Source organism: Callospermophilus lateralis, chromosome 12 (genome assembly GCF_048772815.1).
Source record: "Callospermophilus lateralis isolate mCalLat2 chromosome 12, mCalLat2.hap1, whole genome shotgun sequence".
NCBI classification, from domain to species: domain Eukaryota; kingdom Metazoa; phylum Chordata; class Mammalia; order Rodentia; family Sciuridae; genus Callospermophilus; species Callospermophilus lateralis.
Window position 1 is genome coordinate 50,746,384 of NC_135316.1, and position 27,884 is coordinate 50,774,267.

Consider the following 27,884-nt stretch of genomic DNA (forward strand, 5'->3'; position numbering starts at 1 on the left):
ATGACGCCCATGCTCCAGAAGTCCACTAGGGGGCCCTCTTGCACTTGCCTCGGGACTAATTCAGAGACAAGGTGTGAGAGTGCCCCAGAAGTCTTCGTGATTGTGCCCAGATGTAAACGCAATACTTGTGCCCTAGACTTCTTTCCCCTTCCTCTACTCTCTGAACTTCCTTAAGCTTGTTCTCTCACTTTTCCACTATAGGAGAGAGAACCCAGTGTTACTGAGCATTTCCTATGTGACAGGTGCTTCCACACATTCTTGCAGTTCTCACAGAAAACCTTAAAAAAAAAAAAGTCTTAGCATCATCACTTTTTTTGTTTGTTTGTCTGTTTTTTACAAGCCATGAAATACCCTAGGTCACATTACAGGGGACAAAAGTCGCTGAACTCACAATGGTCCCTGAAGACTGCCTTCTTTCAGGAGAAGGGCCCCTGCAACACTACACTAGTTGACTACTCTGGCTATACATCTTAAGAAGGAACACCAACTAAGGATGTTACCTGAAAAATACATAAATAAATAGCAGAACCAGACAACAAATCAAAAACAAGACAAAACAAAAAACCTAAATCAAAGAACCAATATCTGAAGACCACAGCCACCAATTACCAATCACCAAACATGCTATTTGGAAGTCCGAAAGGTCACCACCAAGAATTTTTTGTACTTGTGGACAAAAACCCAGCTGCAGCCACCCTCTCACATACTGCTCTTTCAAATTTTCTTCCAATGGCTCCTTGGGGCATCAGAGTAAGTAATGTCTGGCCGTAACCCCCAGTGGTCATCTCCCTTTTGGGCCTCCACAATTTTGTCTATTTTCAGAATAGAAACAAGGAAGGACTCAGATTTATTTATTTGTTTATTTTTAATTTTTTTTTTTACTTTTGTGGGTCATGGAGACTCATATTTACTTGTTTAAAAATTAAAATTTATATGGAACTTCAACATACTTCTCATTTTCAGTCTAAAATTCTATAATAACTTTTTGCTTTGAAAGACTACAACGTGTCTATAACCAAAGTGTTCAACTTCTTTTTATTCCAACTTTGAATAATTGGTGTCAAAAGGATGACAGCATTTCACTAACGTGCTGGTACTCTAAAAAAATCCCTCTAATCCCTAAGACACCATATAGCATGGTAATAATACCTGTGGGTATAGAGGCATTCTACCTCTTTTGTTAGATTAATTCCCAGGATTTCTATTTCTTTGGATGCTATTGTGAATTCAATAGTTTTTCTAATTTCCCTTTCAGCTGATTCATCATTGTTGTATAGGAATATAAATGAGTTATGGGTGCTAAATTTATATCCTGTTGCTTTGTTTAATTCATTTATAATTTTTTATTGGTTATTCAAAACGTTACAAAACTCTTGACATATCATATTTCATACATTCAATTCAAGTGGGTTATGAAGTCCCACTTTTTACCCCAAATACAGATTGCAGACTCACATCGATTACACATCCACATTTTTACATAATGCCCTATTAGTAACTGTTGTATTCTGCTACCTTTCCTATCCTCTACAATCCCACCTCCCCTCCCCTCCCATCTTCTCTCTCTACCCCATCTGTTGTAATTTAATTCTTTCCCTTGTTTTTTTTTTCCCCTTCCTCCTCACAACCTCTTATATGTAATTTTGTATAACAATGAGGGTCTCCTTCCATTTCCATGCAATTTGCCTTTTCTCTCCCTTTCCCTCCCACCTCATGTCTCTGTTTAAAGTTGATCTTTTCCTCCTGCTCTTCCTCCCTGCTCTGTTCTTAGTTGCTCTCATTATATCAAAGAAGACATTTGGCATTTGTTTTTTAGGGATTGGTTAGCTTCACTTAGCATAATCTGCTCTAATGCCATCCATTTCCCTGAAAATTCCATGATTTTGTCATTTTTTAGTGCATAGTAATACTCCATTGTGTATAAATGCCACATTTTTTTTATCCATTCATCTATTGAAGGGCATCTGGGTTGGTTCCACAGTCTAGCTATTGTGAATTGTGCTGCTATGAGCATCTGTGTGGCAGTATCCCTGTAGTACGCTCTTTTGAGGTCTTCAGGGAATAGTCCGAGAAGGACAATAGCTGGGTCAAATGGTGGTTCCATTCCCAGCTTTCCAAGGAATCTCCATACTGCTTTCCATATTGGCCACACCAATTTGCAGTCCCACCAGCAATGTACAAGAGTACCCTTTTCCCCACATCCTCGCCAGCACTTGTTGTTGTTTGCCTTCATAATGGCTGCTAATCTTACTGGAGTGAGATGGTATCTTAGCTTGGTTTTAATTTGCATTTCTCTGACTGCTAGAGATGGTGAGCATTTTTTCTTTTTTTTTTTTTTTATTTTTTCATCTTCCATACATTTGATTTAAATGAGTTATGCATTTCCATTTTTACCCCAAATACAGATTGCAGAATCATATCAGTTACACATTCACAATGTTTACATAATACCATATTAGTGACTGTTGTATTCTGCTAACTTTCCTATCCCCTACTATCCCCCCTCCCCTCCCCTCTCATCTTCCCTCTCTATCTCATCTGTTGTTGTTCCATTCTCTCCCTTCCCCCCCTTTCCCCTCACAATCTTGTATATGTGATTTCATATACAAATGAGGGTGTCCTTCCGTTTCCATGCACTTTCCCTTCTCTCTCCCTTTCCCTCCTATCACTCGTCTCAGTTTAATGTTAATATTTTCCTCATGCTCTTTTCCTCTGTTCAGTTCTTAGTTGCTCTCCTTAAATCAAAGAAGACATTTGGCATTTGTTTTTTAAGGATTGGCTAGCTTCACTTAGTATAATCTGCTCTAATGCCATCCACTTCCCTGAAAATTCAATGATTTTGTCATTTTTTATTGCTGCATAATACTCCATTGTGTATAGATGCCACATTTTTTTTATCCATTCATCTATTGAAGGGCATCTGGGTTGGTTCCACAGTCTGGCTATTGTGAATTGTGCTGCTATGAACATGGATGTGGCAGTATCCCTATAGCATGCTCTTTTAAGGTCCTCAGGGAATAGTCCGAGGAGGGCGATAGCTGGGTCAAATGGTGGTTCCATTCCCAGCTTTCCCAGGAATCTCCATACTGCTTTCCATATTGGCTGCACCCTTTTGCAGTCCCACCAGCAATGTACAAGTGTACCCTTTTCCCCACATCCTCGCCAGCACTTATTGTTGTTTGACTTCCTAATGGCTGCCAATCTTACTGGAGTGAGATGGTATCTTAGGGTGGTTTTGATTTGCATTTCTCTGACTGCTAGAGAAGGTGAGCATTTTTTCATGTACTTATTAATTGACTGTATGTCTTCTGAGAAGTGTCTGTTCAGGTCCTTGGCCCATTTGTTGATTGGGTTATTTGTTATCTTATTGTTTAATTTTTTGAGTTCTTTGTATATTCTGGAAATTAGGGCTCTATCTGAAGTGTGAGGAGTAAAGATTTGTTCCCAGGATGTAGGCTCCCTATTTACTTCTTTTATTGTTTCTCTTGCTGAGAAAAAACTTTTTAGTTTAAGTAAGTCCCATTTGTTTATTCTTGTTATTAACTCTTGGGCTATGGGCGTCCTATTAAGGAATTTGGATCCTGATCCCACAATATGTAGATCGGAGCCAACTTTTTCTTCTATCAGGTGCAGGGTCTCTGCTTTGATATCAAGCTCCTTGATCCATTTTGAGTTAACTTTTGTGCATGGCGAGAGAAAGGGATTCAGTTTCATTTTGTTGCATATGGATTTCCAATTTTCCCAGCACCATTTGTTGAAGATGCTATCCTTCCTCCATTGCATGTTTTTAGCCCCTTTATCAAATATAAGAAATTTGTAATTTTGTGGATTGGTTTCTGTGTCCTCTATTCTGTACCATTGATCCACCTGCCTGTTTTGGTACCAGTACCATGCTGTTTTTGTTACTATTGCTTTGTAGTACAGTTTGAACTCTGGTATCGCTATACCTCCAGATTCGCACTTCCTGCTTAGTATTGTTTTTGCTATTCTGGGTCTTTTGTTATTCCATATGAATTTCATGATTGCTTTATCTATTTCTACAAGAAATGCCATTGGGATTTTGATTGACATCGCATTAAACCTGTAGAGAAGTTTGGGTAATATCGCCATTTTGATAATGTTAGTTCTGCCTATCCATGAACAGGGTACATTTTTCCATCTTCTAAGATCTTCTTCTATCTCTCTCTTTAGGGTTCTGTAGTTTTCATTGTATAAATCTTTCACCTCTTTTGTTAGGTTGATTCCCAAGTATCTTATTTTCTTTGGGGATATTGTGAATGGGGTGGTTTTCCTCATTTCCATTTCAGAAGTTTTGATGCTGATATACAGGAATGCCTTTGATTTATGCGTATTGATTTTATATCCTGCCACTTTGCTGAATTCATTTATTAACTCTAGCAGTTTCTTTGTAGACCCTTTTGGGTCTGTTAAGTATATTATCATGTCATCCACAAATAGCGATAATTTAAGTTCTTCTTTTCCTATTTTTATGCCTTTAATTTCTTTTGTCTGTCTAATTGCTCTGGCTAGTATTTCAAGAACTAAGTTGAATAGAAGTGGTGAAAGAGGGCATCCCTGTCTAGTTCCAGATTTTAGAGGGAATGCCTTCAGTTTTTCTCCATTTAGAATGATGTTAGCCTGAGGCTTAGCATAGATAGCTTTTACAATGTTGAGGTAAGTTCCTGTTATCCCTAGTTTTTCTAGTGTTTTGAACATAAAGGGATGCTGTACTTTGTCAAATGCTTTTTCTGCATCTATCGAGATGATCATATGGTTCTTATCTTTAAGTCTATTGATGTGGTGAATAACATTTATTGATTTCCGTATATTGAACCAGCCTTGCATCCCAGGGATGAATCCTACTTGATCATGGTGCACAATTTTTTTGATATGCTTTTGCATTCGATTCACCAGGATTTTATTGAGAATTTTTGCATCTAAGTTCATTAGAGATATTGGTCTATAGTTTTCTTTCTTTGAAGTGTCTTTGTCTGGTTTTGGGATCAGGGTTATGTTGGCCTCGTAGAATGAATTTGGAAGAGCTCCTTCTTTTTCTATTTCTTGAAATAGCTTGAAAAGTATTGGTATTAATTCTTCTTTGAAGGTTTTGTAAAATTCTGCTGTATACCCATCCGGTCCTGGGCTTTTCTTAGTTGGTAGTCTTTTGATGGCCTCTTCAATTTCTTCTTTTGTTATTGGTCTGTTTAAATCGTGTGTGTCTTCCTGACTCAATCTGGGCAGATCATATGACTTAAGAAATTTATCGATATCTTCACTATCTTCTATTTTATTGGAATATAGAGTTTCAAAATACTTTTTAATTATCTTCTGTATTTCTGTAGTGTCTGTTGTGATATTGCCTTTTTCATCCCGTATGTTAGTAATTTGCGTTCTCTCTCTTCTTCTCTTCGTTAGCGTGGCTAAGGGTCTGTCGATCTTATTTATTTTTTCAAAGAACCAACTTTTAGTTTTATCAATTTTTTCAATGGTTTTTTTTGTTTCAATTTCGTTGATTTCCGCTCTGATTTTAATTATTTCTTGTCTTCTGCTATATTTGCTGTTGTTTTGCTCTTCCTTTTCTAAGGTTTTAAGATGTAGTGTGAGTTCATTTATTTGTTGGTTGTTTCTTTTTTTGAGGAATGAACTCCAGGAAATGAATTTCCCTCTTAAAACTGCTTTCATTGTGTCCCATAGATTCCGGTATGTTGTGTCTGTATTGTCGTTTATCTCTAGGAATTTTTTGATTTCCTCCTTTATATCTTCTGTAACCCATTGATCATTCAGTACCATATTGTTCATTTTCCAGGTGATGCAGGATTTTTCCTTCCTTCTTTTATCATTAATTTCCAGCTTCATTCCATTATGGTCAGATATGGTGCATGGTATTATCTCCACACCTTTATATTTACTGAGAGTCGCCCTATGGCATAATATATGGTCTATCTTTGAGTAGGATCCATGTGCTGCTGAGAAGAATGTGTATCCACTTGATGATGGTTGATATATTCTATATATGTCTATTAAGTCTAGGTTATTGATTACGTTATTAAGTTTTATAGTTTCTTTGTTCAGCTTTTGTCTAGAGGATCTGTCCAATGGCGAGAGTGGTGTGTTGAAGTCCCCCATAATTACTGTGTTGTGGTCTATTTGACTCTTGAACTTGAGGAGAGTTTGTTTTATGAATGTTGCAGCACCATTGTTTGGTGCATATAAATTGATAATTGTTATGTCTTGTTGGTGGATGGTTCCTTTTAACAGTATATAGTGTCCTTCTTTATCCCTTTTGATTACCTTAGGTTTGAAGTTGACTTTATTCGATATGAGAATGGCCACTCCTGCTTGTTTCTGATGGCCATATGAGTGGTATGATTTTTCCCAACCTTTCACCTTCAGTCTGTGAATGTCTTTTTCTATCATATGCGTCTCCTGAAGGCAGCATATTGTTGGATTTGTTTTTTTAATCCAGGTTACTAGCCTATGTCTCTTGATTGGTGAATTTAAGCCATTAACATTTAAGGTTACAATTGAAATATGGTTTGTACTTCCAGTCATGTTTATTTATTTATTTATTTTAGATTGGTTAGTTTTCCCTCTTTGGTTATTTTTCTTCCCCTTTACTGAGATACCTCCCACTGTTAGTTTTGGGCGCTATTTTTCAGTTCCTCTTCTTGTAATATTTTGGTCAAAATGTTTTGCAGTGCTGGTTTTCTGGCTGCAAATTCTTTTAGCTTTTGTTTATCGTGAAATATTTTAATTTCATTGTCAAATCTGAAGCTTAGTTTTGCTGGATACAGTATTCTTGGTTGGAATCCATTATTTTTCAGTGTTTGAAATACGTTGTTCCAGGATCTTCTCGCTTTCAAAGTCTGTGATGAAAAATCAGTCGTTAACCTAATTAGTTTACCCCTAAATGTAATCTGCTTCTTTTCTCTTGTAGCTTTTAGTATTCTCTCCTTGTCCTGTATGTTAGCTATCTTCATGATTATGTGTCTTGGGGTTGGTCTATTATGGTTTTGGATGTTTGGGGTCCTGTAAGCTTCCAGGATTTGGCAATCCATTCCATCTTTCATCTCTGGGAAGTTTTCTAGTATTATCTCCTTTAGTAAGCCATCCATTCCTTTGGACTGATTCTCTGTGCCTTCTTCTATCCCAATGACTCTCAAATTTGGTTTTTTGATAAGATCCCATATCTCTTGGATAGATTGCTCGTGAGATTTCAGCATCTTTTCTGTGTTAACTATATTCTTTTCAAGTTGATAAACTTTGTCTTCATTATCTGATGTTCTGACTTCTACTTGATCTAGTCTGTTTGTAATATTCTCATTAGCGCTTTTAATCTGATTTACGGATTCTTGCATTTCTATGATTACAACTTGATTTTTTTTTAACACCTCTATCTCCTGATAAAGCTCATTCTTTACTGATTGAATTTGTGTGGTTAGTTCCTCTTCAAAATATACTTTCAATGCTTGGATTTGCTGTCTCATGTCTTCTCTAATATTCCGTTCCATCTGAATTAGGTATGCCCTGATTTCTTTCCCTGTCCAAGTTTCTGTTTCTGCTATGTCCTCTTGTACATTTAGATTGTCCTGCATTGTTTGTAACCCTTTTTTCCCTTGTTTTTTCATATTGTTCACGTTGCTATCCAGCTCTGTTTGACTGCTTTGTAACTGCTTTCTCCTATACATTTGTTTTGGCTTTGTATATCTCTGTTGTCTCTCTTTTGTGTTGGGAGATTATGCCTAGAAATGTTGGGCTTTGTTGTGCTTTAAAGCAGATTCATTCAATTCATATAAGGCTTCTAGGTTCTGTATGCATATAATGTTTTGCTGTTTGTTCTTAGGTCTATACGTTTAGGTTAGGTGCTCTGGTGGTACGATGGTTAGTATGTCTTGGCTACTTTAGAAGATTGCTCCACTGAAGGTGGATACTACCAGGCAATTGGATCAGGGTGTTGTTAGTAGCTAGGTATTTGGGAGTCTTATAGACAGCCTCGAGATATTCACCTATTTGCATTTAGACAATTACACGCAATGGAAGATGTAATGCTTGGGATGAGAGTTGGGGGGTAAGGGGATGAAGGTGCTGTTAAAAAGATAAAAGGATGGAGGGAGAGATAGATTAGAGGGGAATGAAAAGAACAATAAAACTTGAAATGGGATAGAAAGAGAGAAAGAGTAGTGGGGAAAGGATCAGGGAGAGAATAAGGTGAGAGAAAAAAAAATATATCGGCAGCATCAACCACAACAACAACAACAACAAAAAAAAAAAAATTAAAAAAATAAAAATAAAAATAAAAATAAAAAATAAATTAAAGTCTTGGAGATCCTCCTTCTTCTCTTCCAGTAGGTGGAGCTGTGCCCTCCAAGCGGAGCGTCTGCTCTGTACCTGCCGAGAGCTATCTCTGTAGGGCGTCTCCTGGGAGTCTCTCAGACTTGTCAGTCCCGAGCCATTTCAATTCTCCAGCTCTTCACCCCCTTCCTCCTGTCAGCCTGCCAGCCAGGTCCTGTTCCCCAGAAGTGATTCTCCAGAGATCTAGTTACACTTGCAGCCCCACCGTGTGTCCCTTTTAAGCCCCAGTGCTGTGGTAAACTGGCGGCTAAGACCCTGGCGGTCACAGCTGGTGATATGGGGGCCTTGGGGTCTGGGATCCCCTCTGCTTCCCTACGGACACGACCCCTGAGAAGTCAATGATGTTTCCTGGCTGCCTGTATCAGTATGGGAAGTCACGCACCTGCTAAAGTGGATTCTGCTGGGAAGGAATTCCGCCGGCCGAACTCCGATGATGTCACCTCTCTGCTATGGCGGGCCCCAGGCTCCTTGCCGGAGTGTCCGAGGGGAGGGGTGGAACTGGTCCGGCCCGGTTCGCCTCAGCTCCTGCGTCGTGGGGGCTTGGCTAAAGACTTCTTCCTGCCAAGCTGTGTCTCGGCATCTAGCGGGACCCAGTCACTTTTGCTGCGGGCGGGTGGACTGATCTGCAGCTGTGCCCGTGGTTCGCGGACTGTGGAAGGTGAATCTGGTACTCCGCGTCTAGCGGCAGGGTCCCGCTCGTCCGGGTCACATAGACGTTTTTTTAAAAAATCCTAGTAGCTCCCGGGCGGTCTCTCTTCAATGGAATTTTGCTAGGAGAATCTCCGTTGGAAGGATCCAAGAGTTATCCTTGCAACTTTATGCCCCCATCACTGGGAGTACAGTGAAAGTGCAGCCTCTCTGCCCGCCGCCATGTTGGATCCCGTGATCAGCATTTTTTCATGTACTTGTTGATTGATTGATTGTCTTCCTCTGAGAAGTGTCTGTTCAGGTCTTTGGCCCATGTGTTGATTGGGTTATTTGTTATCTTACTGTTTAATTTTTTGAGTTCTTTGTATACTCTGGATATTAGGGCTCTACCTGAAGTGTGAGGAGTAAAAATTTGTTCCCAGGATGTAGGCTCCCTATTTACCTCTCTTATTGTTTCTCTTGCTGAGAAAAAACTTTTTAGTTTGAGTAAGTCCCATTTGTTGATTCTAGTTATTAACTCTTGTGCTATGGGCGTCCTATTAAGGAATTTGCAGCCCGACCCCACAATATGTAGATCGGAGCCAACTTTTTCTTCTATCAGACACAGAGTCTCTGATTTGATATCAAGTTCTTTGATCCATTTTGAGTTAACTTTTGTGCATGGCGAGAGAAAGGGATTCAGTTTCATTTTGTTGCATATGGATTTCCAGTTTTCCCAACACCATTTGTTGAAGATGCTATCCTTCCTCCATTGCATGCTTTTAGCCCCTTTATCAAATATAAGAAAGTTGTAATTTTGTGGATTGGTCTCTATGTCCTCTATTCTATACCATTGGTCCACCTGCCTGTTTTGGTACCAGTACCATGCTGTTTTTGTTACTATTGCTCTGTAGTGCAGTTTGAAATCTGGTATCACTATACCTCCTGATTCACACTTCCTGCTTAGAATTGCTTTTGCTATTCTGGGCCTTTTGTTTTTCCATATGAATTTCATGATTGCTTTATCTATTTCTACAAGAAATGCCGTTGTGATTTTGATTGGCATCGCATTAAACCTATAGAGAACTTTGGGTAAAATCGCCATTTTGATGATGTTAGTTCTGCCTATCCATGAACAGGGTATATTTTTCCATCTTCTAAGGTCTTCTTCTATTTCTTTCTTTAGGGTTCTGTAGTTTTCATTGTATAAATCTTTCACCTCTTTTGTTAGGTTGATTCCCAAGTATTTTTTTTTTTTTTTGAGGATATTGTGAATGGGGTGGTTGTCCTCATTTCCATTTCAGAAGATTTGTCGCTGATATACAGGAATGCCTTTCATTTATGTGTGTTGATTTTATATCCTGCCACTTTGCTAAATTCACTTATTAGCCCTAGTAGTTTCTTTGTAGACCCTTTTGGGTCTGTTAGATATAGTATCATATCATCCACAAATAGTGATAATTTAAGTTCTTCTTTTCCTATTTTTATGCCTTTAATTTTTTTAGTCTGTCTAATTTCTCTGGCTATTATTTCGAGGACTAAATTGAATAGTAGTGGTGAGAGAGGGCATCCCTGTCTTGTTCCAGATTTTAGAGGGAATGCCTTCAGTTTTTCTCCATTCAGAATGATGCTAGCCTGAGGCTTAGCATATATAACTTTTACAATGTTGAGTTACATTCCTGTTATCCCTAGTTTTTCTAGTGTTTTGAACATAAAGGGATGCTGAACTTTATCGAATGCTTTTTCTGCATCTATCGAGATGATAATGTGGTTCTTATGGTTAAGTCTATTGATGTAGTGAATAACATTTATTGATTTCCACATATTGAACCATCCTTGCATCCCAGGGATGAATCCTACTTGATCATGGTGCACAATATTTTGATATGCTTTTGTATTCAATTCGCCAGGATTTTATTGAGGATTTTTGCATCTAAGTTCATTAGAGATATTGGTCTGTGGTTTTCTTTCTTTGAAGTGTCTTTGTCTGGTTTTGGGATCAGGGTGATGTTGGCCTCATAGAATGAATTTGGAAGAGCTCCTTCTTTTTCTATTTCTTGAAATAACTTGAAAAGTATTGGTATTAATTCTTCTTTGAAGGTTTTGTAAAACTCTGCTGTATATCCATCCGGTCCAGGGCTTTTCTTGTTGGTGGGCTTTTCTTGGTTGGTAGTCTTTTTATGGCTTCTTCTATTTCCTCCTTTGTTATTGGTTTGTTTAAATTGTGTGTGTCTTCCTGACTCAGTCTGGGCAAATCATATGACTTAAGAAATTTATCGATATCTTCGCTATCTTCTATTTTATTGGAATATAGGGTTTCAAAATAATTTCTAATTATCTTCTGTATTTCTGTAGTGTCCGTTGTGATATTGCCTTTTTCATCCTGTGTGTTAGTAATTTGAGCTCTCTCTCTTCTCTTCATTAGCATGGTTAAGGGTCTGTCGATCTTATTTATTTTTTCAAAGAACCAACTTTTAGTTTTATCAATTTTTTCAATGTTTTTTGTTTGTTTGTTTGTTTCAATTTTGTTGATTTCCGCTCTGATTTTAATTATTTCTTGCCTTCTACTACATTTGCTGTTGTTTTGCTCTTCCTTTTCTAGGGTTTTGAGATGAAGTGTGAGTTCATTTACTTGTTGGTTTTTTTCTTTTTTTGAGGAATGACCTCCAGGCAATGAATTTCCCTCTTAAAACTGCTTTCATTGTGTCCCATAGATTCCGATATGTTGTGTCTGTATTTTCATTTATCTCCAAGAATTTTTTTATTTCCTCCTTTATGTCTTCTGTAACCCATTGATCATTCAGTAACATATTGTTCATTTTCCAGGTGATGTAGGATTTTTCCTTCCTTCTTTTATCATTGATTTCCAGTTTCATTCCATTATGATCAGATAAGATGCTTGATATTATCTCCACACCTTTATATTTACTAAGAGTTGCCCTATGGCATAATATATGGTCTATCTTTGAGAAGGATCCATGTGCTGCTGAGAATAACGTGTATCCACTTGATGATGGTTGATATATTCTATATATGTCAGTTAAGTCTACGTTATTGATTGTGTTATTGAGTTCTATAGTTTTCTTATTCAGCTTTTGTCTAGAGGATCTTTCTAATGGTGACAGCAGTGTGTTGAAGTCCCCCACAATTATTGTGTTGTGGTCTATTTGACTCTTGAACTTGAGGAGAGTTTGTTTTATGAACATTGCAGCACCATTGTTTAGTGCATACATATTGATAATTGTTATGTCTTGTTTGTGGATGGTTCCTTTTAACAGTATATAGTGTCCTTCTTTGTCCCTTTTGATTAACTTAGGTTTGAAGTTGATTTTATTAGATATTAGTATGGCCTCTTCTGCTTGCTTCCGAGGACCATGAGAGTGGTATGATTTTTCCTAACCTTTCACCTTCAGCCTGTGTATGTCTTTTCCTATCATATGAGTCTCCTGAAGGCAGCATATTGTTGGATTTGTTTTTTTAATCCAGGTTACTAGCCTATGTCTCTTGATTGGTGAATTTAAGCCATTAAGGTTTAAGGTTACTATTGATATATGGTTAGTACTTCCCATCATGCTTGTTTATTTATTTATTTTAATATGGCTAGTTTTTCCTTTTTCGTCATTTATTTTTTCTTCCCTTTACTGAGTTACCTCCCACTGTTAGTTTTGGGTGCTGTTTTTCAATTCCTCTTCTTGTAGTATTTTCCTCAAGATGCCTTGCAGTTCTGGTTTTCTGGCTGCAAATTCTTTTAACTTTTGTTTGTCATGAAATATTTTAATTTCATTGTCAAATCTGAAGCTTAACTTTGCTGGATACAGTATTCTTGGTTGGAATCCATTATTTTTTAGCGTTTGAAATACGTTGTTCCAGGATCTTCTTGCTTTCAACGTCTGTGATGAAAAATCAGCCGTTAACCTAATTGGTTTACTCCTGAATGTAATCTGTCTCCTTTCTCGTAGCTTTTAATATTCTCTCCTTGTTCTGTATGTTGGATATCTTCATAATTATGTGTCTTGGAGTTGGTCTATTACGGTTTTGAATGTTTGGGGGTCCTGTAGGCTTCCAGGATTTGGCAATCCATTCCATCTGTCATATCTGGGAGGTTTTCTAGGATTATTTCATTCAATAGATTGTTCATTCCTTTGGTTTGAACCTCTATGCCTTCTTCTATCCCAATGACTCTCAAGTTTGGTTTTTTTATGACATCCCATATCTCTTGGATAGATTGCTCATGAATTTTAAGCATCCTTTCTGTGTTGACTATATTCTTTTCAAGTTGATAAACTTTGTCTTCATTATCTGATGTTCTGGCTTCTACTTGATCTAGTCTATTTGTAATATTCTCCTTTGAGTTTTTAATTTGGTTTATGGTTTCCTGCATTTCTAGGATTACTGTTTGATTTTTTTCTAAATCTCTATTTCCTGGTAGAGCTCATTCTTTGCCATTTGAATTTGCTTATTTAATTCGTTTTCAAAATATATTTTCATTGTTTGAACTTGCTGTCTAATGTCTTTTCTAAGATTCCGTTCCAGGTCTGAGTTAGGTATGCCTTGAGTTCTTTCTCTGTCCATTTTTCTGATGCCTCTACGTTCTCCTGTGTATTTAAGTTGTCCTGCATTGTTTGTAATCCTTTTTTCCCTTGTTTTTTCATGGTGTTCAAGTTACTTTCCAACTCTGTTTGACTGCTGTGTTTCTGTTTTCTCCTTTAAATTTGTTTTGGTTTTTAGAGTTCCACTATCTCTCCTTTGTGTTAGGAAACAATGTTTAGAGATGTTGGATTTAATTGTGATTTAAGGTAAATTCATTAGTTTCATTAAAGGCCTTCAGATTTTGATGGCATATAGAGAATTGAGGTTTGGACTTAGGATTTTATGTTAAGGTCGGGCGATTTGATGGTATGGAGGTTAGTATATGTTAGCTTCTTTGGGGGGTTGCTCAAATGCAGGTGGATATTAACAAGAGAATAGACAGAAGTACTTGGGTGTAGTTAAGGGCTTAGGTGGACTATAGACCTATTTATAGTATTCATTTATTTGCATTTAGTAAGTTATATGTAATCTGGCTGTTCATGCTTAAGAGGAAATATGGAGAAAAGATAAGGACACAAACCAAGAAAGAGAGAGGGCGAGAAGAAAGAAAGAGAAAAGAAAAGAAATGATAAAGAATAATAATAATAATAATAATATGCAGTAAAATAAAAATTACAATTCAAAAAAATTACAATTGAAAGAAAAAATAATTAATAAAAAAATTTAAAATTAAAAAATTAAAGAATTTTTAAAAATGAGAAAAAAAAGAAAAAGAAAAAAAGGCACTGTTAGGCTTCTATTTTCTTTGCTTCCAGTAGGTGGTGCTGTGCCTTCTGGGCCAAGATTTTACCCTCTGGCTGTAGGATACAGTCCGTGTGAGGCCGCTTCTTTCTCCCCCCCCGCGCCCCCCCCCCCCCCCCCCCCGTGTCTCTCAAAAACCTGTTAGCTTAGGTTTATTCCTGGCCTCTCATCCCCTGGCTTCTCCTGCTAACCAGGCCTTCCCCAGTGTGATGCCTCTCGGCAGTTCAAACTATACTGTGGGCCTGTAGTTTGCTGGGTGTGGAGTGGCTATTGGGTACCAGCACCTTATTGTTTTGATTTCTTCCACTTGCCCCTCCCCCAGAGCTGGCAAGACAGGTTTCGTTTTCACCGCTGATGGGAGGGGGAATTAGATTTCAGGTGCCTTTACCTTTCCCCACATCTTTATTCAGGCTCGTTCTGATAATCCCTCCCCCGGAAAGCCAGAGAGAGATTTTATGCGAATTCCCCGCTGTATGGGAGATGGGCTGAATAACACACACCTGTTCTATTGCTGCAATCCGTGGGAAACTGGCAATGGTGATGTTAGCTCTCCAAGATGGTGGCCACTGGGTTCCTTGGTGGACTGTCCGGTGTGGGGATAGAACTGGACTGCTTCCTTCTCCATCTCAAACCCTGAACTCAGCTTGGAGCTCAGTGACGGCACAGCTGGCAGGACTCCACAGAATCTGCAGCGCCGTTTCTCTCTGCGTTGCTGGCCACTTCGGCACCCCGCCGTCTCTAGCCGTGGGGCGGGCTGCGGATCAATCAGCCTGGATCTCCGGTCGCACAGTTCACTCGCGTTTGAGACCCAGTAACCGGTCCTCAGTGATGGAAATCCTTCATCTAGGTTTCAGTGCACCCCAATTTTGCTGGAAATTCCTAACAAGATAGCTTTTAGTCGTTCTAACTCGTTATTCACCTGCGCAGTGACTCGGTACATGGGGGTGATGCACTCTGTTCACCTCCATCTTCCCAACTCCTCATTTATGATTTATAGAAGTTTTCTAGTAGAGTTTTTGGGTCTTCTAAATATAGAATCATGTCTTCAGCAAATAGGGATAGATTTTTTGTTTTACTATTCATATGCCTTTAATTTCTTGCTTTTGTTAATTGCTCTGGTTATAGTTCCAGGACTATCTTGAATAGAAACGGTGAAATAAGGCATCCCTGCTTTGTTCCAGTTTTTAGAGAGGAATATTTTCAATTTTTCTTCATTTAGAATGATGTTGACCTCGGATTTAACACATATAGCTTTTACAAGGTTGAGATGTTCCTACTATCCCTAGTTTTTCTAGTATTTTGAACATAAATGGATGCTATCATTTGTCAAGTGTTATTTCTACATCTATTAAGATAATCATGTGGGGCTGGGGATGTGGCTCAAGCCGTAACGCACTCGCCTGGCATGCGTGCAGCCCAGGTTCGATCCTCAGCACCACATACAAACAAAGATGTTGTATCCGCCAATAACTAAAAATAAATAAATAAATAAATAAATATTAAAAATTCTCTCTCTCTCTCTCTCTCTCCTCTCTCACTCTCTCTTTTAAAAAAAAGATAATCATGTGATTCTTTGAATTTATAGATGTAATTAATTATGTCCATTTGTTTCTGTATGTTGAACCAATCTTGCATCCCTGGAATGAAACCCACCTGAGCATGGTACACTATCTTTTAAATATGTTTTTGTTTGCAATTTGCCAGCATTTTATTTGGATTTTTTGCATCTATGTCCATTGAGTATATAGGTCTGAAATTTTCTTTCATTGATATGTCTGTGTCTGGTTTTGGTATCAGGGTTATACCAGCTTCATAGAATGAGTTTGGAATAGTTCCCCACTTAAAAATATCTATATCTATATCTATATAGAGAGAGTCATTTTTAATACTTTTATCTTATTTATGTATTTATTTTTATGTAGTCCTGGGGATCAAACCCAGTGCCTCATACGTGCTAGGCAAACATTCTACCACTGAGACACAACCCCAACCCCCCTAATTTTCTATTGCATGAAATAATTTGAGGAGGATTGGTGTTAGTTCTTCTTTGAGGGTCTGGTAGAACTTGCCTGAGAATTCATCTATTCTGGGATTTTCCTTGTTGTTTAGCTTTTTATGTTATCTCCAATTTCATTCCTTGAAATTTATCTGTTTATGTTTTCTATGTCCTCCTGATTCAATTTGTGTAGGTCATCTGTCTCTACAAATGTGTTGATGTCTTCAAGATTTTCTATTTTATAAGTATAAATTTTCAAAATAGTTTCTCATTATTGTATTTCAGCAGTGTGCCTCATGATATTTCCTTTTGCATCATGAATTTATTGAGTTTTCTCTTTCTCTTCATTAGTGCAGATAAGGGTTTATCGATTTTATTTATTTTTTCAAAGAAACAACTTTTTGTTTTGTTGATTATTTGAATTTTCAATTCAATTTCATTGATTTTGGATTTGATTTTGATTTTATCCTCTCTTCTACTGCTTTTGATGTTGATTTTTTTTCCTTCTTTTTCTAAGGTTTTAAGATGTAAGGTTATTTACTTGGTGATTTTCTATTCTTTTAATAAGTGAGCTCAATGGAACTGCTTTCCTATTATCCCAGAGATTTTGATGTTATATTGCTATTCTCATTTACCTCTAAGTATTTTTTTTTAATTTCACCCCTGATTTCTTCAGCTATCCATTTTCATTCAATAGTGGATTATTTAATCTCTATCCCATTAATTTTAGGAGAACACAAACATTTGGATCATAGCATTTTCCATATCTAAAACATTTTACTTTCTCTGGATTTCATTTTTTAAATACATTTTTATTTTTAACTGACACATAGTTATTGTACATATTTATAGGTTAAGTGTGAACTTTCATGTAATGGGTGTGATGATTAGATCAAGATTATTAGCATGTCTATCATCTTAGACATTTATTATTTCTTTGTATTGGGAACATCCAAAATCCTCCCTACTAGCTATTTTGAAATGTTCAGTTAACTATTGTCAATCACAGTTTTCATGCTGTGCTATAGAACATTACAATTTATTTTTCCTAACCAAGTGCACTACTTGTACCCATCCACCATCCTCTCTCCATTCCCCCCAACTCCCTTCCCAGGCATTGGGACCCACTATTCTACTCTCAACTTTTATGAGTTCATATTTTTAGTTTCCCATGTGAGAGAGAACATGTGGTATTTGTCTTTCTGTGTATGATTTATTTCACTTAACATAATGTCTTCCAATTCCATCCAAAGGACAGAATTCCATTCTATTCTATGGCTGGATAATATTCCATTGTGTATGCTTACTATATTTTCTTTACCAATTCATCAGTAGTTGGAAAGCAAGGTTGATTCCATCACTTGGCTATTGTGCTGCATAAATATGTGAGTGCATAGGTCTTTCTACATACTGATTTCAGTTTCTTTGGATACCCACCCAGTAGTGGAATTGTTAGATCATATGGTAGTTCAATTTCTAGGTTTTTGAGGAACACTCATACTGTTTTCCACTGTGACCATACTAAACTGCAATCCTTCTAACTGTATATGAGGGTTCTCCTTTCTCTGCATCCTCAACAGCAGTGGTGAGGCCAGAGTGATAAGAAAGGCATTTTAGCATACCAGTCCCATTTTTCCTAGTAAATTATTTACTTTCTCTAAATTTGTTACTACATGAAATTAAGACTTCTCATGTTGCAGATTTGTAAAGAGGCCTTTATCCACCTCTATAGCCTCAGGCCCCATCCTCTCCTGTAAAGCAAGCAAGGTACTAACCTCTGTGGACCTATTTCAGCTTCTACACCTCAGCTGCCCTATGACTCTTAGGTTTTTCATGTACCCATAAAGACAGTCCATGACAGTCTCTATGGCCCCAGGAATTGTCATCGTTTCTCTAGGTTCACACAGCATTCTGTAGTCTTCTCTGTTACTTGGCCAGGACTCAGAAGTAAGAATAAGCTGAAGGATTTGTCAATTTACAAGGAAACAGAAGCAGTGTGGGATCTCAGGAATGCAGGCCTCTCTGCCACAAGTGTCAAGGTCATTGTACTGTCATGTGTAACTAATTAAAACAAATTAAAAATTTTTAAAAATATGGGGGAGTTTTTAGCTGTCAAAATAATTAGTGTGGGTGAGAGATTTACCAGCAATTAGTGGGTGGAGCCCAGAGGTGCCAAACTCACACCAGACAGACCTACACAGGGAAGAATAGGTTTACCTGAAGCTGGGCACAGTGGTGCACACCTATAATCTCAGCAGCTCAGGAGGCTGAGGCAGGAAGATCACAAGTTCAAAGCCAGCCAGCCCCAGCAAAAGTGAGATGCTAAGCAACTCAGTGAGATCCTGACTCTAAATAAAATACAAAAGGGCTGGGGATGTTGCTCAGTGGTTGAGTGCCCTGAGTTCAATGCCCAGTACTGATAGATAAATAAATAAATAAATAAATAAATAAATAAAGTCAAAGGAAGAATTGACTTACCCCAAAGTTAAAATGCCAAGTTTCACTTCCCTAATCTGCTCCCATTCATAGGACACACATGGCAACTGGGGGTTGGGATTTATAGCTGTACATAAAATTTTTAAAGGAGAACTTTTATTGTCAACATTTTGATCTCTGAAATTGTAAAGTTCCCTCACTCACAATCTTTCTGACTGAAACAAAGGTAGTTGTTTAAACCTATTTTTTTCTTTTACATAACAGGAGTATTCTCAGAAAGAAAACTAACATTCTCTTTTAGTGGAGAAGACAGTAAAAGATAAGGTACTTCTCACTACCTGACCTGTTAAAGATTCCCCTAACATGAAGTGGGCTTTGCTGAACTCATTATTTTTCACCTCCATTTTAGGCAACATTTCTATTCAAAATAAAACCATGCTGTGCAAGAGGGAACTGTTGTCCAATTTATGCTTCTTTAAGATGTTATTAAAAAAAATCTGGAGGTATCTTTATCTGGAAGCAAAATATTCTTTAATTTAGAATAAATTTAGTTTAGAATACATAATGTCTCTTAGCACTTTGCTGAAGAAAAGTCATTGATTGTATATTTTGAAAGCAAAACTGTCTTTTCTCTGGATACTTCCAAGACTTTCTTGTGATTTTTGTATTTTCATTTTACAGTTTTATACTGGGAATTGAATGCAAGGGTGCTTTGCCACTGAGCCATATCCCCAACCTATTTCATTTTGAGACGGGGCCTCCTGAGTTACTGAGGTTGGCCTTGGAATTTTAATCTTCTGCCTCAGCCCCCTGAGCCACTGAGATTACAGGAATGGGCCACCATGCTCAGGTTTTCTCATAATTCTTAATTACTTTATCCTGCAATTTCACTATGTGTCTAAGAATAGCTTTGTTCTTATTTATCACAGTCAGAAAGATTCTTGTAAGTTCCTCTTCTCTAAGAGTTATCTTTCCTAAAGGTAATCACCTGGGATATGGAGGTTTCTGTTAGAAGTGGTTTCCCAAAGCCTTTATTAAGTTCTGAATTAACTATGTGTTCTTTTAGTTTGAGATTTCTGCATCCTGTGGATAGTGTAAACTAGGTGCTATCACCTCAGCACAAATTTTACCCTTCCATGTGGATCATTTCCTCCACATCTGCAGACAGATCATTGTCTCTGGTTTTATTTAAATGTATTGGCCTTGTGGTGGGAAATTCTTGGCTTTTCACTTTAGTTGGGGTGTTAGTTCTTGCTGTGTACAGGTTCCCTACAAAGTGTGAAAGTTCCAACTAGGGTACCCAGGGACCTGTGGGCACTAAAGCTTTAATTCATTTTTGCTCTTAGACTCACTGGGCTTAGCTCTATACTATTAAAATAATTTAAAATATTCTACCAAGGTTTCTATGCTTTTTGTTAGAGTTGTAAGGAGGTTTTCTTCTGCTCTCCCTACCATCTTAAACGGAAGTCATTCCAGGATTTTTATATCTTTACCACAAGTATTTGTTACTCTGGTTCATATTAGAAATGGCTGTAGAATTGTTGTATAGTTCAAGTATACATTATATTTTGGCAAAGTTGAACCTGGTGTAAGAAGCTTGAAAGAAACTTCATGAAATACATAGAGTGAGAATAAAGTTATTTTTGGTGGTATTTCTAAACATTACAGCTTTTTTAGATGGACACATATCTTTTTTTATTTATTTCTATATGGTACTGAGGATCAAATCCAGTACCTCAGGCAAGCACTTCCTTGGCAAGCACACTACCACTAAGCCACAACCCAAGCCCCCTGTTTATAGCTTTTATAGTGGATTTTTTTCCCTCTTTTTCATTATGTAGTTGCCTGATAGGGTTATATAAGAAATTGATTACGTATATTGTTGAAGAATGATGCAAAGAAAAGACAGCTGACTCCAATTTTAAATCAAATTAAAGCAAGCTTGTACTGTGTTCACAAGAGCTGGCCAGGACTGTCTCTCCCAAACCCAGGGTAGAGATCAGCACCCCAGCTCTCCAGGAAAAAGGTTTCATAGCACAAAAAGTTGCCAAGGGTGTTGTCTTGAGAACTTACAACCAGCAGGGTTCTGGCAAACATAATACAAGGCCAGATAGCAGATTAATGATCTACATGGCATGCTAGTTCAAAGTAGGGAGTAAATTCAGATCCCAATATCAGAATTTATGAGGCACAGCTGAGGTTTCAGAGTGTCCTTATGTGGTCAGGGGGAGCCAGGATTTATGAGGTGCCACTAAGGTTTTAGAGAGGGTTGTTATCTGGTCAAGGAGAGCCAGGCATGGGTGAGTTCTGAGAATGGGCAGGAATTCCAAACAAGTTTAGAAATCTCAGTAATTTATAGTAAAACAGAAATTAACTTTTCATGACTTTGTAACAAGAGGGCTCCCAATCTTAAGATGTAATTAGTCTGGGTTCATCATATATCTCTGTAATTAAGTAAAAGGGTCTTGGACTTCGATCTCAGCAGATTCTGGGTCTAAATTCCCACTCGGACACATTCAAATGTTCAAGTCACATAGTGGCCACTCGGTAATGTTGAATGAGTGAATGACCTTTCCAAATCACAGTTCCTCCCATGTAAAATGTGCATAATCACAGCCACCATCTCACAGGTCTTTGAGAATTAAATGAACTCATCATTTAAAGAGAGAATTGTTTTTTAGTTTTTAGTTTTTGGTGGACACAACATCTTTATTTTTTTTATTTTTATGTGGTGCTGAGGATCAAACCCAGCTCCCCGTGCATGCCAGGCAAACGCACTGAGCCACATCCCCAGCCCAAACTCATCCCTATTAAAAAAAAAAAAAAAAAAAAAAAAAAAAAAATCCATCATCATGTCTAGCATAGAGTAAAAGCTCAATAAATATTTACTGTTATTACTATTGTTACATAGAGTAACTTGAAATGCATATCTAATAGTCTTCAAATAATTATACATCCCTTCACTTTTTCTTTTATTTCCTTCATCAATTCCATTATTTTGATCTTCTTTTGAAATGTGTCTGCTCTTTATATAGTCTTGCTCATAGCTGGTACTAAGAACTCAATTTGAACTCATTACTGTGACTTACCTCCATAGTAAATTTCTGAGGAGGAAAAAAAGTTCTGATACTTTGTATTTATTAGTAACAATGAAATGGTTTTTCTCCATGTAAGTCTCGCATCTCTGAAACAGTGGAAATATCAAGTCATATTATTCTAAAGAAGAGAAGGTTTCCCTGATTTAGTACAGATCAAAAACAAGGAAAACATGAAAATGTAATTTTCCTGAGCTCATTCTGATTTTTCACTTATTACTTTTTTAAAGGAAGTCAAAAATTCTTTTAAAAATGAGATTATCATATATTTTTGTGTTAATATAATCCCTTTAATATTCAACTACAATTTACATGAGAACTATAAATTTTAGAATTCTACTGAATGTCCCTGCTTGATAATAAATTCAGAAACTTATAGTGCCATCTTGTGAATATACTGTCAAACTGCATGACATGTTGAATAAGTTGAAATATAGTGTAGAAAGGAATACAGAACTAAAAATTGTGCATAATGAAAATTAATCAGCATACTCCTGTTAACTTAGCTAGACTTAAAGTTAAAAGACAGATTCTAGATGTGCTTCTCACCCTCCCAGATATTTCTGTAGCATGGATGTGTAAGAATAGAAAGTCTGGTGGTTCATTTTCAGAATACAGTCTTCAGCCTTAATTGGACACAATTGCAGCCACTTTAATCCTGTCCCTTCCCTTTTGCCTACCCTAATTTTAGAATTAGTCAATTGCTACATTGTACCCCTAAGTCCTCCAATCAGGGCAAATGGCAGCACAGTGCTAGCTATTTAAGCAGTGGGTAGACTGCCCACCCAGGTGAGTCTGCTAAGCGGGTTCTGTAGCTTGCCCTTGTCAGAAGTAAATGCCTTGCCCACCTACTTTAGAGCATGCTTTTGACTTCTTGTGGCACCTCCTATTTCTAACAACCAGAAAGAAAAGATTAATATATTTTGTTGAAACTGCAAGGGAAATTATCAAATTTCAGGGCATTTTGATTCCAAAGACAAGAAGGAAAGGAGGAGAAAATTAGCCCTGATGTTCTGAATTGTATGGCTGTGTACATGATTGAAACACAATGTTGCTAAAATAATTAAGAGTGAACTTTTCCCAACACTGGGTAAACACCTGTACATAAACTCATCAGAGCCACAGGAGGCAGGGATACTCTCTAGTTGCCAAAGAAAGAGAATCTGGAGAGCTGGCTAATGTCATTGTAACTTACAGAAAAGATCTGTGCCTTATTAATAAAAGTAATTCCTATAGATATAGGAATTTGCTATAAGAAGATGTAAGAAACTTTTTTTTTAGGCTCAATGCAAAGCACATTATAGGTAAATTCAAGGCCCTTTGAATGATCTAATGAAATAGAAAAAAGAAAGAAAGAAAAAAAAAAACTTCTACTTTCCAACTGATCCAGAAGCCTTGAGCCTTGACTGCTTATCCTATTAGAATACCCATACACATGTTAGTTGAAAACAGCTGTACATACCCATCAGAATAGTACAGAGATCTAGCAAAGACACTAATGTAAGAAATGAATTTGTATTTAAGGTTTTATGGGGAGGGGAGGCAAACAGAAAACAAAAAAAAGATTGTTTTGACATACACACACACACACACACACACACACACACACACACACCAGGTCTCAATGGTCTATTTCTTCCTTCCCAGGATCCTTTCACTCCAATTCTTAATCACTGTTCTTTCCTCTTTCAGTGAGATACTTCTACCTGCAGGCCAAAGCAGATGATTTTTCTTAGTTATTGTAATCATTGGAAAAGTTTAACTGTACATGGAGGCCTTGGTTTTGGATTGATTTTTTTTTTTTCCATCTCCACTGGAGCTCCATTGGTGGCCTTCAGGAGCTCAACTTAATCCATTCAATAAACTTTAATTGAGCATTGACTAAGTGTCAGGCACCATGCTAAAAGCTTAAACCCTATGAAAGTGACACTTCTCAAACTGTGAAATGTATAGAAAACACCTGGCCATCTAGTTAAGAATACAGATGTGAATGCAGATGCAGACAGGGTGAGGTGTGAGATTCTGCATTTCTATAAGACTCCCGAGGGAGGCCCAAGCAACTAATCCTAGAACCACACTTTGAATAGCAATTGAGGAAGACGGGAATGTAGGAGATTGAGTTCAGTTAAATAGGAAGTTACAGAGGGCTGGGGATGTGGCTCAAGCAGCATGTGCGGAGCGCTGGGTTCGATCCTCAGCACCACATAAAATAAAGATGTTGTGTCCACCAAAAACTGAAAAATAAATATTAAAAAATTATCTTTCTCTCTTAAAAAAAAATAAAGGAAGTTACAGATGCTATGTGAAAATGGAATTGAAGATGGGAGTGTCTCCCAAATCTCAGGTCATCTCATTCCTCAGTAACCTCCTCTGGCTGCTCCCTCTTGCTTCATTTCAGTATCTCCAGCCCTATTGTAAACCTCATGGCAGTACAATACACCAAGTTCTTCCAGATTATTCCTCCATTCCACACTGAGGAAAACTGAGTGTGACAAGGGGAAAGGGTGGTGAGGGCAAGCAATCCCACCAGTTTCTGGGGGAGGTGGGTTAGTTATCAGGAAGGTCTGTTTAGAGAATTGCCTTAAGGAAGTGAAATAGAAAAGACCTCTATCCATTCCCCCTGGACCATATTTTAAGAAAAACATAAAAATTATCACTTAAAAAAGTAACAATCCTTACACCTGCCTTTGGAGTTTACCCTAACTCACTGGATATGCTAACTAACAATGACTTTGAAGTATCCATTAAAATATAAATTCAAAATATTCATTTTCTAGGCTTCTTTAAAAAAAAAAAATATATATATATATATATATATATATATATATATATATATATATATATATTATTATATAGTTTTTAAATGCATATATACCTGTGTTTTAATATAGCTTTGAAAAGATAGAATCACCTTTCATTTTTTCTCATTACATATAATCTACCTATAATTCTTATATAACTGTTGTGGTTTAGATGTGAGGTAGTTCCCCAAAAGCTCATGTGTGAGACAATGCAAGAAAATTTAGAGGTGAAACGATTGGCTTATGAGAGTTTAACCAGTTCATTAATCTTCTGATAGGGATTACCTGGGTGGTAATTGTATACAGGTGGGATGGGACTGGAGGTGGTGGGTCCCCGGGGCCTGTATATATTTTGACCCTGTTGAACAGAGCTTGGCTCTCTCCCTCTCCCACCCCGGCTCTGCTTCTTGTGGCCCTATCTTGACCTGCTTTCCTCCACCACTGTTATTCTGCAATGATGTTCTGCCTCCTCTTGAGCCCTGAGTAATGAAGCCATCTCTCTATGAACTGAGACCTCTTAAACCATGAACTTGAACCCCCAAATAAACTTTTCCTCTTTCAATTGTTCTTCTCAGGTCTTTGGTCATAGCAGAAGAAAAACCTGACTATAACAATAACCTTTCTTCACAATCTAATCTTACTTTTACAATTCTGAAGTGGCCACCTAATTCAGGGACTCATTACCTGGTGCCTGATACAGTCTTCTAACTAGGAATGCAGTATCATGATTGGAAAGTGGAGGCAGGTGGAACTGGTCTTGACTTTCTGTTCCCTCCCTGTAACCTAAATTACTAAGTTTTTCTGTTTCAGCTTCTTTATCATAAAATGGCCACTACCGGTGCATTTTTCTCATAGAATTATTACACAGAAGTAAGATAATGCTTGTGTGTAAATTAAACATATACCAAATGTTAGGAGCACAAGTTCTAAAGCCAGACTACTTGGTTAAATATTCTGTTATCTGCTAGCCCTGTGTTCTTGGGAAAATTTTATCACCTATCCATGACTGTTACCTGGCACTTAGTCAATGCTCAATAAAAGTTTATTGAATGAATTAAGTTGAGCTCCTGAAGGCCACCATTATATATATTTAAAAAAGAAGAAGAAGAAGCCTAGAAAATGAATATTGATAGTATTTACCTCATACAAGTTTTGTGAGGAATAAGATGAGCAACATTTTTCACACAAAGCGCTGTATATTAGTTTTAATCTAACAACTTGCATTCAATAATTTTTTTAAGTATCGCAAATTTACTATTTTAAAATAAATCTCAAATACCTATTTACAGTATAGTAAGAGGGACATGTGCAAACAACAGAAAGGGGAGAAGTCAGTCCTGCTGTGGGAGGTCCGCATTTCAAGGTGGTGGGGTGAAGTTCACAGGCACCACCGGTGCACTGAGCTATGGTGGCAACAAGAGGACCTTCAGCTAATATTGGACTTGGTTCACCTTTGACCCCTGCAGAGACAGAGGAGGGGAGGCGGGGTTTCTGGCTGGGGATCCCTGTGTTTGGAAACAAGAAGGCCAAAGGGATGAGCCCTCAGGAGAGGCCCAATGTGGAAGGAGGGCTCATTTCACAAGGCAGCAGGCCTCTAGCTCGCTGATTCAGGTGTGCATTTGGAGGTGACCTTTCCAGATCTCCTACAGAGGGGAGCGAAGGAACCAGGCTGGAGGGCCACTGGACTGCCCACAGCAGGCAGCCAACGCTGCTTCCCCGTCAGTCACCTAGCACCAACCAGGTCAGCCACCAGGAAGCACGAGGTCAGAGACAGCCAGGGGTGTGCTTGGGTTCCCGAGGCTAGCACCTTTCCTTACCTAAGCGCCCTGCACCCTGCACCGAGACAAAGGAGAGAGAGGACCGTTCTGGGGCGGAGATGCAGCCGCGTCTGGGACCTTTCACCCGCAGCGTCGAGGCCCCCACAGCTGCGCTGGCCTAGGCGCAACCTTCTGGGTGCGAGCCTCTGGAGCGCGCGGGGCAACCTAGGCGCTAGCCCGCCACCAGCGAGCGTGCGCCTCGGACCTGCGACATCCAGTAGGTCTGGGGCCAGAGGCGCGGCAGCTCCTCTCACTCCATCACGTCTCCCTCGGCGGGCTCTGATCAATTCAAGCTGGTGTTCCTGAAAGAGCGGAACGTTGGGAAAACATCCTTTATCACCAGAGTCATATATAGCAGTTTTGACAACACTTATCAGGCAACAATTGGCGTGGACTTTTTATCAAAAACAATGTTCTTTGAAGTATGTAACAATCAGGCTGCAGCTGTGGCACACTGCGACGTTTTCGTAGCCTCATTCCCAGTTACAGCTGTGACTGCTGCAACTGTAGTTTATGATAACACAAATGTTAACTCATTCTAGCAAACCACAAAATGGATTGATGTCAGAACCGGAGGAAATGATGTTATCATCATGTTAAAAAATAAAATAGATCTTGCTAACAAGAGCCAAGTATCCATTGAGGAGGAAGAGAGGAAGGCCAAAGAGCTGAAAGTTATATTTATTTCAACTAATGCAAAAGCAGGATACAATGTAAAGCAGCAGCTTTGCCTGGAATGGAAAGCACACAGGACAGAAGCAGAGAAGATATGATTGACATAAAACTGGCAAAGCCCCAAGGAAGGAGGCTGTTCCTGCTAATCTCTCATGGCATCTTCAACCCTCTTGTGGATATTGGCTTGAACCTGTTCCTTTCAGTAATAACATATTACGTTCAGCATTGCTGCTTGTCTAGTGGTGAGGATCATTTAGCCTCAGAAGCACAAAGAAAAGTCAGTGTCTTTATTATTTATATTTTACAAAAAGCCAAAAGATTGCAGCATGTCCAAATGTTAAATGATAGGAAAATATATTTAATGGTCAAAGATTTCTTTTTTTAGCGTTGTGATACTCTACTTTAAAATGATGGAAATCTCAACAGTGTGAGCATGGTTTGGTTAAGGAGCAGTATGTTCACAGCAGTGTTTGCCTACCTACTTGATCTCTCCCTGTTTTTCTCACCTCACTCTTACCTGAATTCCTTATTCCCCTCCCACAAAACAAACAAGAGATGGCAAAGCAGTCAAACCCATTGGAATGTCCTTCAGTTTTGCAGATAGTCACTTGCTCTAGATTGTGGACCAATGTGGTCCAAAATTATTCTTGAGCATTGATATAAATTACTCAAACCTTTGAGATCAGAACTCAACTTATCGTGGTGGCTGTGCTTGAATGAGGAAAGTGCTCTGCTGTATCATCAAAAGGAGTCC

The 27,884-nt window shown here is 38.1% G+C and overlaps 1 pseudogene; it reads left to right on the forward strand.

Moving 5' to 3' along the window:
- Positions 1-27,276, forward strand: LOC143411387 (ras-related protein Rab-6A pseudogene; annotated as a pseudogene).
- Positions 27,277-27,884: the final 608 nt, after the last annotated feature.